At 40.6% G+C, this 14,534-nt stretch overlaps 1 protein-coding gene across 1 annotated transcript in view; it reads left to right on the top strand.

Annotated features, from left to right (window-relative positions):
* Positions 1-14,534, top strand: part of LOC127159265 (uncharacterized) — a 29,107-nt gene that overhangs the window by 6,172 nt on the left and 8,401 nt on the right. The gene's annotated exons all lie outside the window — the stretch shown is intronic.

Below are 14,534 nucleotides of genomic sequence, written 5' to 3'. Positions count from 1 at the left end.
GCGGGTCAGGTAGTGGAAACTAGGGATGCTCATTTTAACCGGTTAACCGTTAACCGACAGAAATAATTTTGACCGATTAATACAATCAGTTAAACGGTTTAAAAGGTTTTTTTTCAGTAATTCAGTAATCAAAATATTTTAAAACGTTTTCTGGATGGTTAAAATAAAATGAAATTGCATTTTTGAGAGAAAAAAGAAAAATCGCGTAGGCCTATAACGTTAAGTCGCATTTTATTATTACATTCAGAAAGACCTGGTGTCGACGCGAAATATTTACAATACACTATAAACATAGGCTAGGCTATTTTAGTTCCCCTCACTCCACAAAAAATCCTTTTAATTTAACAGTTTTTAGAAAAGAACAAGAATGAAAAATATAAGAAGCTAGGGGACAAGCCAAAACGAAACCATTTAGGTTAAAGCGAAACTGAAACTAACATTGGGTCTCTCATAGGACACAAATTCAAATGTCTCCGTATTCAAGATGTATTTGAATGCTAAAATATAATTTATTATGTAAACCTGGTTTTGTACTTCTCGCATTACAATATCCACATAAAATTTTTTGGCATAATATCACGGCAGTACGTTGATAACGATTAAGCAGTGTGATGATTTTTTCCCCCCATATGTTTGGCTGATTGTGTGTGCGCGTGCGGCGCCGGCGCAATCACTTGATTTTTTCCTTCTAACAGGGGAAACGACTCTTTACAGATAATCAAAACTGTAAACGGTTTGCTGTTTGTAAAATAAAGAAAAATAGGATGCCGCTTTCAGCCGTCTTCCTTTCGCGCAGCACAAAAATGAACCAAAACTCTGCATACTAGCTACTTGTTGCACTTGTTTTTTTGTTTGTTTGTTTTATTAAGTAAAAAGATTTATCTTATAAGCCTATTCATTCATTATATATATATATATATATATATATATATATATATATATATATATATATATATATATAGCCTAGATTTATGATGTTTTTCTCCATTCGCAGAAGCGCTGCAGGTGATGTGATGTGTCCATGTGAATCCTCATGTTCTGTTGTTTGCTGCTTTTTGTGCATGTAAAATTAATCCCGGAAAACAAATGTTGATATTTTAACGGGTCACAGACACTTATCCTTTCTAAAATAATTAAATTCTAATTTAAAGTAATCTTGTCGGTTAACGTTAATAATCGGTTAACAAGCGTCGGCTGTCGGTTAGGAAAAATAACCGAAATGAACACCCCTAGTGGAAACGGTAAGCTACAATTAATTAATTCGTTATGAATTAATTATTTAACAACAACAATCGAAAGTTGGCACTGCAACACAAAACGCGACTCAGACGTCACTCAAAGACGCGTTTACTGCAAGTCATGAATTCTGATTTCTTCACCTCATTACAGTTATGAGTGCCACTGTCACCTCTTTGTGAACAGCAGCATTTTGTGAGACCAATCAAACCTGGGTTAATACTAGTCCGGTCAATGTAAGCCAATATACTGCAGTAATTATTCTCAAATTTATTAGGAAATGGGGTTAACACCTAGTCATGCATGGAAAAAAAAAATACCGTCAAATACCGTGACATGGATATAATTTTGAAAAATACCGTGATATAAATTTTTGGTCATACCGCCCAGCTCTAGTAAAAATGTTTTAAACAACTCTGATAATCCCAGGTTGCTATGGTCACGAAGGGTTGTTTATGCACGAGAAAAATATGCCGTTCCCTCATCATAATAAGACGTGGCCACGAGAAATGGATGTCGTTCCCTCAACATAGCATCTCGAGGCCACGACATCCTTACCTCGACAAAACGATCTCGTGGCCACGACACGATATGACGTTCCCACAAATGAATATCTCGTGGCTGTGTTATATTATCACGTTTTCATGAGTTTATATGTCGTGGCCACAACAAACTAAGTGAACCGAAGACCTCCCCTCCCGGTCACCGTAGAATACCAGTTTGCTAAACACACTCACGGTCAAAACACGCATCGACTCTACACGCATCGATTACATTACACATAACATTACTTGTTTTATTTTAGATATTATTACAATAATGCTGTGATGAGCACCACTGTCTTGGTTGTTCATTTTGAAGAGACTGGTTAATTGTCCTGAATTACGGCTGGTCCCGCACTGATTGTAAGGCAACACATGATTGGTTGGAGCGAGAACATGCAACGATTGGTCAGCCCCACGTGGCCGGTATCTGATTGGCTTAAGTAGAAGGTGGGTGGAGTCCATGCATTTGTGGATCAGTGTGCGTCTTGACGCTTGAAATGTTTCAAAATCCACAAATACGCGCAGCGATCTACAAATGCACAGTACGCGATTCACATATAAATGCCGGGCAAAGTTGTGTTTGTAAAATAAAAAAAAAAGTATTTGTGAGTATGTTTTTTATTTGCAATTCTAATTTTTTACTTGTGAATATAATTCATGTTTGTGGAACTCTAAAATTTATTTGTGGATCTCATTCTATTTATTTTGTGAATATGCTTTGTTTTTGTCAATCGCTTTACATTTATTTGTGGATCATAATGTATTTATTTGGAATTATGCAACGATTCTAACCCCATATCAGTGTTACGGGGAGAACGAGACGAGAGGCGAGCGGATCCATGCGCAAGCTTTTATTGGATTGGCGGGACAAAGACATAGTCGTACAGGCAAGGTCGAGGCAGGAGCAGACAGGAATAATACAGGCAGTAGAAGAGAATAGTCCAATAAACGAGAGCTATAATCCAAAAGGCAGGCGGCTAGACAGAAGAGAACGAGAAAACCAGGCGGGAGATCCAAAAACCAGGAACTAGGAATATACTAGGAAAAGCTAACAAAACAACAATACAATAATACAACCAACCGTGAAGTGCACTGAGGAGGAGCGGGGTTTTTATAGGACGCCTGAATGGTCACGGGGACTGACGCAATCAGAGCGGTGGAGGATGGGAGATGCAGTCCGAGATGCATAGTGACAGTCAGAGTGTGTAAGTGATGCGAGAGTGACATCTGGTGGTTAGTGGACAACGGGACACAGACCAGATTCGTGACATAGCCCCCCCCCAAGGAGCGGCTTCCAGACGCTCCAACAGGGTAACAGTCCAGGGGAGCGGTGGGGCGGGAGTGAGACAGGGCGAGGGCTGGAGGACCAGGTCCCTGCGGAGGACCCGGTGATTGAGGCAGGACCGGCAGCACAAAGGCCCTTCAGGACGGAGCCGGGGGCGGAGCATGAGGCACAGGCGTACTCCAGGGCGGAGCTGAAGGTAGAGCAGTCCTCCGGGCGGCACTGGAGGCGGAGCAGGACTCCTCCACGGCGGAACCGGAGGTGGAGCAGGACTCCTCCAGGGCGGAACTGGAGGCGGTGCAGGACTCCTCCAGGGCGGAACTGGAGGCGGGGCAGGACTCCTCCAGGGCGGAACTGGAGGTGGAGCAGGACTCCTCCAGGGCGGAACTGGAGGTGGAGCAGGAGGCGGAGCAGCCCTCTGGGGCGAAACAGGAATCTGCGTCACGGTCTGGGACCTGGGGAAAGCAGGGACAGAGGAGGCAGACGGAATAGGGGGAGAAGGCGCAGCAGCCCCCCAGGGCGGAACAGGAGGCGGAGCAGCCCTCCGGGGCAGAACTGGAATTTGCGTCATGGTCTGGGACCTGGGGAGAACAGGGACAGAGGAGACAGACAGAAGAAAGGGAGAAGCAGAGAGTTTTGAGGTTAACGCCCCCTCCATAAGAGGTTCTACAGCTGACGCTGACACCTCTGGAGGCATTGGCGCAGCTTCTCCGACGGGGAAGGCCTCTGGGGCGGACTCGAGACCAGACGGGACCTCTGGAGCAGACTTGAGATCAGCCGGGAGCTCTGGAGCAGGCCTGAGAACAGACGGGAGCTCTGGAGCAGGCTTGAGATCAGGCGGGAGCTCTGGAGCAGGCTTGTGACCAGGCGGGAGCTGGGATGGAGCAGACTTGAGACCAGACGGGGCCTCTGGAGCTGCCTTGAGACCAGACGGGACCTCTGGAGCAGGAGACCGCGTTATGGCCTGGGACCTGGGAAAAGCAGAGACAGAGGAGGCTGACAGAACAAGGGGAGAAGCAGAGAGGTTATAGGGGGATGCCGCCTCCATGGGAGGATCTACAGCCAAGGCTTGACACCTCAGGAGGCATTGGCATGGCTTCTCTGGAGCAGGCTGGAGACCAGACGAGAGCTCTGCAGCAGGCTTGAGATCAGAGAGGGACTCTGGAGCAGACTGGTGAACAGACGTGGCCTCAGGGGTGCAGTGTGCAGCCCACACACACCAGATGGCAACCGCCATTATAGGAAGAGCAGCAGCGGGAGGTTGTGGTGGATCCAGTACACCGGCCATCATGATAGGCCGTGATCGTGGGATATCAGACGAGGCATGGCACGGCTCTGCGCAGTCAAACGAAACATGGCGAGGTTCTGGGCCGTTAGGCGGGACGTGACTTGACTCTGGGCCGTCAGGCGGGACGAGACCTGACCCTGGGCCGTCAGGCGGGACGAGACTGGACCCTGGGCCGTCAGGCGGGACGAGACTGGACCCTGGGCCGTCAGGCGGGACGTGACTGGACCCTGGGCCGTCAGGTGGGACGTGACTGGACCCTGGGGCAGCAGCAACAACTTTGTTTGGCTCATGAAGATCAGCTGTGGTCTGACTTGGTTCTTGGAGATTGGCTGTGACTTGACTCGATTCGTGAAGAACAGTAGTGAACTGCTTTGACTCATGGAGACCAGCGGTGACTTGACTTGGCTCATGGAGATCAGCAGTGACTTGATCTGACACGTGAAGACCAGCAGTGACTTGAACTGGCTTGAGAAGATCATTGACTTCACTTGACTCAGGAACCACGGCTGTTACCTTGCTTGACTCAGGAATTGCCTTGACATTGCTGGACTTGGAAGCTTGACTGGACTAGGAAGCCTGACTGGACTTGGAAGCCTGACTGGACTTGGAAGCTACAGCCGTAGCCTGACTTGACTCTGGAGCAGCGGCTGAAGCTTGACTTGGCTCTGGAAAAACAGCAGCAGCTTGGCTTGGCTCATGAGGACCTGCTGTAACCTGGCTTGGCTCATGGAGGTCCGCTGCAACGGGACTTGACTCCTGAAGAACAGGTGTGACTTGGCTTGACTCGTGGGGGACAGCTGTGACTTGGCTTGACTCGTGAGGAACAGCTGTGACTTGGCTTGACTCGTGAGGAACAGCTGTGACTTGGCTTGACTCGTGAGGAACAGCTGTGACTTGGCTTGACTCGTGGGGAACAGCTGTGACTTGGCTTGACTCAGGGGTAGCCGCCGCGACATGGAGCGCCACTTTAGCTGCCCGTACTGTCATTAGAGGTGTGTCCAGCACGTGGGCCATCATGACCACAGGTGGCGTCCGGGCGCTGACCACAGGTTCTGGAATGGCAGCCATCTTGTGGCTTGATTTGTAAAAGGAAAAACAGTTTTAGCTTGACTTGCCTTAGGAAGAGCAGCTCTGACTTGGCTTGGCAAGGAAACTTGACTTGACTCGGGAAATGCCGCTGCAACTGGACTGGACTCGGAAACTTGACTTGACTCAGGAAACACAGCTGCAACTTGACTTGACTTGGAAACTCGACTTGACTCAGGAAACACAGCTGCAACTTGACTTGACTCAGGAAATGCAGCTGTAACTCCATATAGCTCTGGTATGGCAGCTGTGACGTGACGGGGCTCTGTTTCCGCCGCCATCTTGTGAACGGGCTCCGCCGTCGCCGCCATTGTGTGAGCGCGCACAGGCGCTGCCGCCATCTTGTGAACGGGCACCGCAGTCGCCGCCATTTTGCGAACGGGCACCGCTGTCGCTGCCATAGCTTGAGCGCGCTCCTGCACGGCCGCCATTTCACGAGCGATCCAGGCGGCAAACGTGGTTTTGGCGTCGTGATCCGGCGTAACCACCAATCTGCGAGCGGGGTGCGGGGCTGCCGCGTCCGCGTTGTCGCGTTCCCCCTTCGCGACCCCCACAGTACACGGCGAGCCCACACACAATAACGCAAAGTTTAAAAAAGCAGCCAGAGATGAGCGCAGACCCTCGCGTCTCAGCCTCGTTTTTAAAGGATCGTTTATGCCATCACAGAATATTTCCATGATTGTACAGTCAGGCGGCTAGACAGAAGAGAACGAGAAAACCAGGCGGGAGATCCAAAAACCAGGAACTAGGAATATACTAGGAAAAGCTAACAAAACAACAATACAGTAATACAACCAACCGTGAAGTGCACTGAGGAGGAGCGGGGTTTTTATAGGACGCCTGATTGGTCACGGGGACTGATGCAATCAGAGCGGTGGAGGATGGGAGATGCAGTCCGAGATGCATAGTGACAGTCAGAGTGTGTAAGTGATGCGAGAGTGACATCTGGTGATTAGTGGACAACGGGACACAGACCAGATTCGTGACAATCAGTGTCACATGATCCTCCAGAAATCATTCTAATATGCTGATTTTTGTGCTGATCTGATGTGCTGACTTATATTTTTGTGTGAACCTTTTCAACGGTGTAAAGTTTGTTTATTTATTTATTTTTATCAGGACTTTTTTTTTTTTTTTTTTTTTTTTTTTTTTTAAGAAATCAATATTTTTATTCAGCAAAAATGTATTAAATTGATCAGAAGTGAGTGTAAAGATTTCTGTTTCAAATAAAAGCTGTTCTTTTGAAATTTCTATTCATCAAAGCATCCTGAAAAATAATGGCAGCACAACTGTTTTTAACATTGATAATAATCAGAAATGTTTCTTGAGCAGAAAATCAGCATATTAGAATAATTTCTGAATGATCACACGGCACTGAAGACTGGAATAATGATGCTGAAAATTCAGCTTTGATCACTGGAGTAAATAACATTTTACAATATATTCACAAAGAAAACAGTTCTTTAAAATTAAGAAAAAGAAAAGAAAAATCATCGAGGCAAAATTAGTCCATTTACTGTAACTACACACGGAACACTGTGTTTCCCCACGGACCATTATTACTGATGCACAAACCGATAAACGCTGGACATATTTAAAGGAACCGCATTTAGGATTGTGGCCAAAGCTGGTACTGCAATCACTTTCAAAATACTGTAGAACGGTGTATCCCCTCCCCCTCCACCCTGACTGGAGGTTGCCAGCTAAGCTGCAGGATTCCGCAGGAACGTAGGCTGCTACAAGGAGCTTCCAATGGCAAGTGACGATGTTAATCAGAATTCAGGGGATTGTGAACGCTGCGTGTGAGTAGCTGCAGAACCTGACCAATCCGTGACAGACGAGTCCTACACAATACGTTTTTTTTTTCTTTCCATAATCGACGTGCTAATGTTGTTTTCCTCGGCGTTTCAGCATAATGACAGAGAAACGCGCTCAGATAATGCATTGCTAATGTTAGGAATGACGACTCGCTGTTTCTATTTCCCAAAATTCCTTACCTTTTCAATTCGATGACCCACCTCCTCCATATGCGCTAACGTAACGTTACTTTGCACAAACATATATACCTTTGTTCGACTGTCGTGAATATTTGAAATGTCTATTTACATTAAGTACAAGTAAGTTAGCCAAACATAGATGAATCTTACCTGTCCAGGAGAAAATTAGCAACGTTGGCATCTGACACAAAATTTTTCTCCATTTTCAGCCGTCTCCATCTGTCAAAGGCATCTCCTATACAAATCCTCGTTTTATTTCAGACTTTGTCACGATGTACTTCGGATTCATAACAAGGTTTTTAGGTTTCGTAACTTTATACATGTTTTATCCGACACGTTCGTAGCTGCAGCTGTAACTAGAGCAGAGCTGGCAACCCAGATGACGAAACTCTACTGACTTCGTGATTGGTAGATACTGGAGGGTGGCGCCTCAGACCAAAACACAACATGACAACATCAACATCAGTTGAAGGCTGCAACTTTCACTTTTAAATGACAATATCCTGGCCGGACCACTGTTGTCAGTGATATAAGTATTTGAAATGAACATGATTTCTTAATGTCTAGTGACATGTCAGGGCCATTTTATGATTAACTGAAATAAATTTCTTACATACGGTTCCTTTAAGACCGTAAATTAATAGTGGTTAGTTATGATGTCCCTAAGTTAGCTATGTTTTGTGAAAGACTATGCCATTTATGTTGATTGTCTTATTCTCTCTCTGTGACACACAGAAAGTTAGTGAATATCAAACGAAGAGTGCCTCAGCATGATTACAAATGAGATACTGATTTTAAGCAACAGTACACCAATAAACAAGAAGTTAATATTAAGAGACTTACATTTTAGACAGCATATTGCCTGTTTTTGCTCTATTTCGCCAACAAGTAACCTTTCCAAACACAGCCACAGCACTGTTTTACGTCTTTGAGCAACATGACGGTGTTTCGTTGTTGAATGAATGACTTGTTAAATTATTCAGTTCAATCGCAATGACACACTTACTTAACAGTGAATTTTATTTTATATACACTACCGTTCAAAAGTTTGGGGTCAGTAAGACTTGTAATAGTCTTTAAAGAAGTCTCTTATGCTCATCAAGGCTGCATTTATTTGATTAAAAATATAGAAAAAAAAAAAAAAAAACAGTAATTCAAAATGTTTTTACAATATAAAATAATGTTTTTTTATTTTAACATACTTTAAAATAGAATTTATTCCTATAATGAAAAGCTGAATTTTTATCAGCTGTTACTCCAGTCTTAAGTGTCACATGATCCTTCAGAAATCATTCTAATATGCGGATTTATTATTAGAATGATCAATGTTGGATAATATCAACAGTTGTGCTGCCAAATATTTTTTGGAACCTGTATTTTTTTTTTTTTTTTCAGGATTCTTTCATGAATAACAAGTTTAAAAAGTACAGTGTTTATTCAAAATATAAATATTTTATAACAATGTAAATTATTTATTATTAACTTTTCATATGCATTTTTAAACAAATGTAGTCTTGGTAAGCATTAGACACTTATTTTGAAAAACATAAAATATCTTACTGAATTTTGAACAGTAGAGTATTTTTGAGGTTAACTTACCAGGCATATGGTTTACTGTGCTTTGGAGATGTTGTCCGACAGGAGGTTCACTCCAGCTCTGGGGTGTAGGCCATCATCATGAAAGAATCTAGGAAAATACGAAGCAATTTGTCACAGAGCCAACAATATTTTGTATACAATGCCAGGTTTATTACAAGAAACCATGCTAAAGCACAGGTTAAATGTAAAAAATATACAAATATACAGAACATAATTTCTTGACAGAATTTGCTTCTAGGTTTAGTTAATTATTTAATATTGTTCATACTTCTTACTTCTGGATGTCAAAGCCCTACAATTTAAAAAAAAAACTTTTATAGTTCATCTGTATCCTTTACTTCTCCGTCTGCGGCATCCTTCAGGATTTTTTTTTTTTTTTATTATTATTCTAAGAGTTTTTATCAACATTTGTTTACCATGAGTGATCAAAATGCGTTTGAACTGGATTCAGTTCAAGTGCGCACTTATTTAACTCTCACAGAGTGGAACAGGGCTTATATATAGGCTATACACACACACACACACACGTTGTGTTTACATGTTTTATGGGGGCATTCCATAGGCGTAATGGTTTTTATACTGTACAAACCCTATTTTCTATCGCACTACACCTACCCTACACCTAAACCTGATATTCTCTCTTCATTTTTGTCTATCCAGGCAACCTATTTTTTTTTGCTTCAAAAAGTGCATAAAGATATTGTAAAAATAATCCATATGATTCGAGTGGTTTAAGACACCTAATCAGTTCTCAAGCATGCTTGAGATTCTGTTTACCACATTTGATGTACAGTACTCTTCATATTTGAATGATCAATGTTTGTATGTGAATAAAAGCCCATGGATTAATCATACAGATTAATTCTATTTATTTACACACTTTTTGAACTGAAATATTTTGGCTTTGTGTACTTTCAGCGGATAGACAAAAATACGGTTATTCATTCATTAGAAGAATAAACAGAATAGTACACCAGTTAATTTTTATTTTAACTCAAATTGCCAGTTATTCGTTACTGCATGGCAAGAAGACAACACCCAAAAATTTTCATTCTCTCAACATTTACTCACCCTCATGTCATCCCAAATATACTTTCTTCTGTGGAACACAATTAAAGATTAAAAAAAAAGAAAAAAGAGAAAAACGTAATCTGAAGCAAAACGATAGGTTTGTGTGAGAAATGTTTAAATATTTTTTAAAAATTAATAATATAAACCACTGCTTCCAGGCAAGTGTCCTACATGTGTTTGTTTGACGTAAATGTCAGCATGTTGTGAAGCATCAACTTTGAGGGACCTATCCACTAGCATTATATGGACTAACATAGACGGATTATGTTTCTAAAAATCTCTGTTCGTGTTCCACAGAAGAATGAAAGTCATGTACATCCAGGATGGCATGAGGGAGAGTAAGTGATGAGAGAATTTTGTATTTTTTTTAAAGCAATATTGATGGGCAAATTAAGCCTTGTGAAAGACTAAGACTTTCCTCTGACTTTTCATTTTTGGGTGCAAATTCTCTTATAACTTACCCTCACACAATCCCGGATGTACATGGTTTTCATTTATTACTGCATATTGCAAGATGTACTTATCTCTAAATAAACAACAAAGTAGTGGCTTCCACTTAGTACTTGATCTTAAGCACATAAACGAAGAGAACAGCAAATGCAGAGGACGTATCTGGTAGGTCACAGGAAGGAAGACTTTGCTTTCAATCGCCAGTATCCATTCTTTTCTTTTTTTTTTTTTTTTGCTGTGTAGAATTGAATCTCCTAAAAAAAAAAAGAAAGAAAAAGAAAAAAAAAAAAAGTCAATTAATTAATTTATTGAGGTCATGTTTTTTATAGTGATATTTGTGACTTTACAAAAAAACACTTTTCACATTTGATTATGGTGTCAGTAAAAGTAGATGTAGATGTTGGAGCCTTTCTCATTAGTTCAAAAGGATTGTTCACCCAAAAATGACAATTCTATTATGATTTACCTACCCTTGTTATTCAAAATGTAATTAAGAAGATGCTAGGTAGAAAGTTAGATATAGAGAGTCATAAAAAACAATTTGGGACAAAAGGTTTATTTTTAAAAAACATCCCTTTAACATCACTAAATCATGTACTAAAAGATCTTACCAAGCATGATCAGAGTAGAAGGAAGTGAAAGCCTGGTCTTTGCATCTGCTGCTGTTGTTGTGACCTACACACACACAGTTTTTCCTGTCAGTTATAGAAATTATCAGTTGTCAATTATACAAATGAAAAAAAAACTTACACTGGCCAAAAGGAACAGCAAATCCTCTGCTTCTTTTAAAGTGGGCCATCAACAACAGGACAGTTACATCAGTATTCACATCTGGCACAGCAGCAGAAAGCACAGTAACATTAATATCTACACAGATTTCTCAAAATCACATTTATGCTGTGTGCTGAAAATGATGACTTTACTCTAAAATATTTTTTACAGTTACTAACTGGACATTAAGTTTTTTCTTACCATCTTGGATGTGCCATCTTAGGTGTCCAGTGTTCACAAATGCTGAAGAATTTAGTCGACACGAATGTACAACCTTCCGCGCTGCATCTAGAATTCAGATGAGATGGTGTTCAGATCAGTTCGTTAGTTTTGCGGTACATGTGCGACTGAAGTGCAGAGAGGCTTAAGAACGTGCATGAGCATTCAGGCACTGTAACGTTACACGCATATAATGTCTCCACAGAGACGCCACAGTGTTTATAGACGAACATTGCGGGTTTTATGCTAACGTTAGCATTAAATGCATGCTGTACATTTACACGCTTATATGGGGTTAATTAACGTAAGCATCAAGCGATTTCATAGTGATTAAAAACCACAGCGAAATTACTATTTTAAACCAGCTTTAAACCTTTAAAAGCCCGGATTCTTGGTCAACAATTTCATACAAGTTAACATAAAAACTCACCTGCTAGCAACGTGGTCAAAACCAAGACAGAGACCTGTTTATGTTCACACTTTGACGGTAAAACTTCCTACAAAAGAGGAAAGAAAAAAAATAAATAAGGATATTTGTTTTGCACAGAACGTTCTCCTCAATCTAAAAGGACTATCCGCCACAAAGCTCTCTACCATGGACGTACACTGTAAAGTGACTGCGGGTCCTGAAGAGACAGCATTTTTATTATTATTTTCTTTTTAATTAAACCGTTAATAACCCCAAAATACACTGACATTAAATATGTAATTAAAAAGCAGGAATATTGTACATCCTCCCAAAGGAAAGAAAGCCTTTCTGTCATTGGTCAGATTTCGCGCTCTTTTTTTTTTTACTGTATTTGGATTTACAGTAAAAGAAAAATACTGTATTTTATTGGCGCCAAGAGGATACTTCCCATAATGCAACTTTAAAATACAGTAACATACTGTATAACTGTTCTACAGTAAAGTACAGTTCATATTACAGTTAAATACTGTGTAATTTACAGAAATCGCTAACAGTGTATATATATATATATATAAAAGACGTGCTTATTTTGTACGTGCCTCATTTGCAGTCTATTTAGCCTATAGCATTTATCTGAATATTTAAAAGATATTATATATTTAACATATTTTCTTAACCTGTTTTGCATCTATTTTTTTAAATTCATAAATTAGTGATTAAAGCAAGTTTTATAACAGCGACATCCCTTTAATCTTGATCAACAACTAATGATAAACGAATTGAAGCAAAATCAGTCCGTTATCATTATGACAGTAGCTTTTAGTTTTAGGTTATAACTGCATCTGTCTCGGATGTAGACTGGTGAAGATTTATTTTAAGAACCTATAGGCCTATAAATGTGTTCTATTACTGACCCATATCGATAAGTTAGAAGAGGGAGAGAGAGAGAGAGAGAGAGAGAGAGAGAGAGAGAGAGAGAGAGAGAGAGAGAGGACACAAGGACACAAAAATGGTGCAATAAAAAAATCACGTTAGTCCAGTGGTTCCCAAACTGGGGGGCGCGGAGGTATGATAAGGGGGGCGCGGCAAGGCTAGTGTACAGCCAATTTTTATAGAAATTCGAAAGAGAAAACGCCCGAAAATATCTGCCGCGCAGTCCGGCAGTATTCAGCGCACACCACTCAATGTGTGATGCTCCGCTCAATATTCCGCTCTATGAATGTGCATTCCGTTGAGTTGCTCACGGCCAGTATGAATGATCCACTCCTGTACCGCTTTTGCTCAACGGAAATACAAAGACCGCTCAAATAACACGCCGACAGAAAATTTCTAAGTATACTTGTTCCTGTTTGCGATAGCGTCGCATACTGTGCTGTAACATGCTGTAGTACTGCTGTACTGGACAACGCTGGTAAAATGAAGCTACCCTCTATGCTCTGCTCAGATGCTCTGATAATAATAGCTTTGTAGGACTATACATTATTTTGATAATTAGTCAAAAAAAAAAAAAAAAAAAAAAAAAAAAAAAAAAAAAAGTTATTTCCAATTTTATTGTTACTTTCAATAAACGTGGTTATTTTATTGGCTTGTGTTATATATATATATCATTGTATACATCAGTATCATTAATATTATTGAGTTAAATTAAAAAGTTACAAAATTAAAAATTAAAAAAATTAATTAATAAAATAATAAATAATTATTACAAAGCAGTTTCAGACAAGAATTTTCATTTCGGTACATCCCTAGATTTTTATGTAAAAAGAAACATTTTCAGGGTGATACAAGACCCCACTGTGAAATCATCTTGCTTATTATATGGCTACTTGCCACATATGTAAATAATTTAACACAAAATATGAATTTCATCATATTTTATTACCTCAAGCCGACTCGCAGTACCCACTGCAGCTGTCTGTAATCAGTTGTAGCGGTTTTTGTCGTAAAATAACAGACCACTAGACAGTGCAATTGATATCAGAAATGAGAACTGCCGTTAGCCGAGTAAAATTATGAATGAATGATGCATAGTAGTTTTGCTTTAAGCATGGACAAGTGCCAGGTAAACGTATGATGAATCTACTTTAAAGATCGCAACTACAACAAAGAGAAGAAAATATGAGAAAATCTGTTTTAAAAAACAATGAATGCTGTTATAGTACAAAAAATTGTACACTGCATGCTTTACTTTTAATGTTTCTACTCTAAAAGTGACTAGTTTCTTGTTTAGTTTTTTTTCAGTAAGTTGTCACTGAATTTTAATTATTACGTTTCAAATATCCTTCTGAAGTTGTGTTTATGTTTATGTGTAAATGCGGGGGTGGGGCTTGAATTTTTTTATTCTGCAAAAGGGGGGCGCGGCAGAAAAAGTTGGGGAACCACTGCTCTAGGCCAAAAGCAGTTCCAAATGATAGCCCTACCTATAAATTAATAGAGTTCCTGATCTTACTGAAATAAAGAAAAGAAAATCTTATGCTGTGTTATATGACAAACGAACCAGGAATCCTGCATTGGTGTATGAGATACTGAACAGTGAAACTTTAAAGCAAGAGGTTAAGAGGCAAAATGACTTGTCATTCAA

The sequence above is a fragment of the Labeo rohita genome, unplaced genomic scaffold (genome assembly GCF_022985175.1).
Source record: "Labeo rohita strain BAU-BD-2019 unplaced genomic scaffold, IGBB_LRoh.1.0 scaffold_204, whole genome shotgun sequence".
NCBI lineage: Eukaryota > Metazoa > Chordata > Actinopteri > Cypriniformes > Cyprinidae > Labeo > Labeo rohita.
The sequence above is the reverse complement of the archived record's forward strand: the minus strand, read 5'-3'. Positions and strand labels throughout refer to the sequence as shown.